We start from the raw sequence: 3,217 nt of genomic DNA, 5'->3' as shown, positions 1-3,217 counted from the left end.
CCCCCCCCCCCCCCCCCCCCCAGCCTCATTTTAACAACTGTCTCCTAATTTCCTCCAGGAGGCTGAGCAGCACACAGCCCTCTCCCTGCCCTCTGCAGTCACTTGGCTCATAGCACTGCTGCTGCCTCCCATCAAGAGGGAAGCCAGCCAGAGAAAACCAAGCCTTATATTTTACACAGTTTTATCTAAACAAATGCCTAGAGAGTATTTTTGCTGGTCACTAGGGATACAACTTTGGACAGCCTTAACAGCAGAGCTTCACAAAGTCAAGAAGCTTTCAGTAAAATCAGCTGATCACTTCATGTTGTTTTATTGCAACTAAGTAGTTGCTGCTCCCATTACTTCTGTTCCATGTTTTGATAACTACCCAAATTATCAACACTTGCAAAATGTAAATTTTGAAACATCACCAGTGTACACCAATGTACATTGGGTGACCTTCACTACACTGGTAAGTTTCCTTCCCATTTTAAAGGGATCTCTAAGAGAATTGATAAGAGATGTGCTAAACACCTTCATCAGAAACATAAATATATAAGCTACGTTAACATACACATCTATATAATACCAAAATAGCCCAGGAAACAGTGTGTATGTTACTGACTGAATGGTACAGTGATTAATCTTTTTCCTTCCCCTCCATGGTCATTTTCCATGCCCTCTCCTGCTCCTTGCTGTTTTGAGAATTTGTCTTGGTGACTGAGGAAGAAAGAGGGACATGTCTAAGGCCAGGTGGCTAGAGGATGGGGTGATGCAGGGAGAGCTGCATCTGGAGGTAAAAGGGACAGCACAGACCAAGGCCAGATAGTTGATGGCCACCAAGAACTAACAAACTCATCCCGGTGCCCCTCAGGTAAGACACCAGGAAGAGCTCAACACCATCTAGCCAAATCATATAAAATACAGTGGTTTTTCTGCCATCTGCAGCTATTTTCTGTTCCAGCCTAGAGGACTCAAAGGAGGCAAGGTAAGACCTGGGCAGAATATCTGAAGTGCTGTAAACATGATTTAGTAACATTACCTAGGTATAAAGTGACCATATTTACAGTTCAGTGCTGATGTGAACCTAGCTGGAAATGCACACAAATGCTTTTTACTTATGGCATTATTAGCGGGAGGAAAACCTTAGTGACTAATGATTTTATTCTTGATCATTATTACCTTTATTAATTTTACCTTATCTGCTCAAACCACAGGTTTAAAATACTGCTGTAATTGAGCTCATTGGGAAAAATGAAATTATTTTTCATTATATTAGGTGTCTTGATAAAATGTAATAGCAAATGGAATGCACAAGTAATTTTGCAGTGACAGGGAGACCATCCTTCTGGTAGCTAAGAGACTGGGGAAAGTAAGCCTTGGAAATTCATCTTATTTGACATACTACAATAATTTGATACTAAAAGCACTGACCATAAGCTTATTATTTTATGCAATTACTGCCCATTATTCTCAGACAATGATTTAAGAGCACTCTGTGATAAATTCCAAGACTCAAGAGCAACCCTATTTAAGATTCATTTTATTTCAATTAAGTAATCTACTTGAGCCAAAACACCTTTTTTTCCTCTTTTTTTTTTAAAAAAAGGACCCCTAAATTTAATTAACCCCTGTAAAGATTCACCCATTTACAATAAGTCTCTAGTCATAGAAAATTTCAATATGAAATAGTTATTTCAGCTTGAAATATAGCTCTTTTAAAACTTGCTCAAGATTTCCACTATTACTGTGTTTTTCCTACCACACCTATTTTTCTGCAGGCACTTCAGTAGACTTGCATATCTTAATCTTGAAGTATGCCACACGTTGCCTTTTCACCTCTCACAAGAAAGGCCTGGTTTACATAATAACCTATGATGAAATTACTACAAATGCCTGGATGCTGTAACACTTTTCTCCTTAACCTGTTAATACATCCAAGAAAGCCCCTCCCCTGTATACCACTGAGATGGCAAGACCAAGAACCGTTATTAGTCATGTTATTCGACTGATATTTCCATAGTGTGGTGAAAAGATCTAGATGTTCACATCTAATCTTTCTTCCTACAAAGTCACAGGGTTGCACTGCTGCTTGACCTCTGTCTTGTCAAACAGGAAATCAAAAACCAGAGTGACAGACACTATACTAAGAAAGAAAAAGGCTCACAATGTACATTCCGTATTAGAAATCAAGACTCTAAAGCCATGTTAGATTTAAACTACTTAGTGCTCTCCGCTCAACAAATCTCATCAAAAGGAATGAACCCCAAGATATACATGTAACATCACTACATACCCATAGCAGTAACACAGATGAAATACCCTATGTTTGCAGTGTGACCCAAGTATTTACTGTAGGTGAACTGAGTAACTGTGGCTCAGTAAGGATCAGGACAAGTCAAATTCATGGAGCACACGCAGTTCCACAGGGTATCCATGGGAAGTTAGCGACAAACCAGGAAACTCAAGCCCTGTGACAGCCTGACTGTAAAAGTAGCACTTTCTATTGATATTTAGTTCCAACTTTCCCATCACCCATGAGTTGACTCTGAAAGGGAATAAATGATTTGAGTCTTACATCCTAAATACAAAGTGACATTGCAATATAGCTGTTTGGATACTGATCACTTGGCAATTTCAGATGATTAGACCACAAGAAGAAAGGGATAATGTTAGGAAAACACAGGTTTTTATTCTATCTGAAGGTAGCTAAGCATGATAAAATTGTAACAGACATAATCAATATGGTTACTTGATGACAACACCTTCAATTATCACACCAGGGAATGATGTTTTTCAGAAGAAACAGCCAAACCCTAACATAAGTTCAGAATAGCTCCTCTTCTAAACAGGTCAGGGACCTCTTCTCTGAAATCTTGCTCAAGTAACTGACCACTTCCTCATGAACCATTACAGTTAAGATCAATGCAGTTGCTGCCTTGCAGAGAAACTATTTTCTTTTGCATGTTAGCATACCAGGCATGGAAATAATTTCAAACTGATAATTAGCATCTAACTAGTGTGGACCACATTCCAGATGCTACTTTTAGAATTAAGACTTTCTGATACTAAGGTGACAGTATTGTATTTTAAGTCATCTGAAGCAAGCAAAGTCATCTGTCCGTATGCTTCTACACTAAGTCTCTCCACCTGCTTTCAGCAGAAAGTCTTCAAGTATGGGATTGCTTCTCAAACGATCTGTTGAAATGCAGCTATTTTAGGGTGAATTGTCATGATC

At 38.9% G+C, this 3,217-nt stretch overlaps 1 protein-coding gene across 1 annotated transcript in view; it reads right to left on the bottom strand.

The window, feature by feature from the left end:
- Nucleotides 1-3,217, bottom strand: part of LOC104513437 (adseverin-like) — a gene marked incomplete at its 5' end in the record, with an annotated part of 12,870 nt that overhangs the window by 7,418 nt on the left and 2,235 nt on the right.

This window comes from Eurypyga helias, unplaced genomic scaffold (assembly GCF_000690775.1).
Source record: "Eurypyga helias isolate BGI_N326 unplaced genomic scaffold, ASM69077v1 scaffold9860, whole genome shotgun sequence".
Lineage (NCBI taxonomy): Eukaryota > Metazoa > Chordata > Aves > Eurypygiformes > Eurypygidae > Eurypyga > Eurypyga helias.
This window is presented reverse-complemented; position numbering and strand designations above follow the sequence as displayed.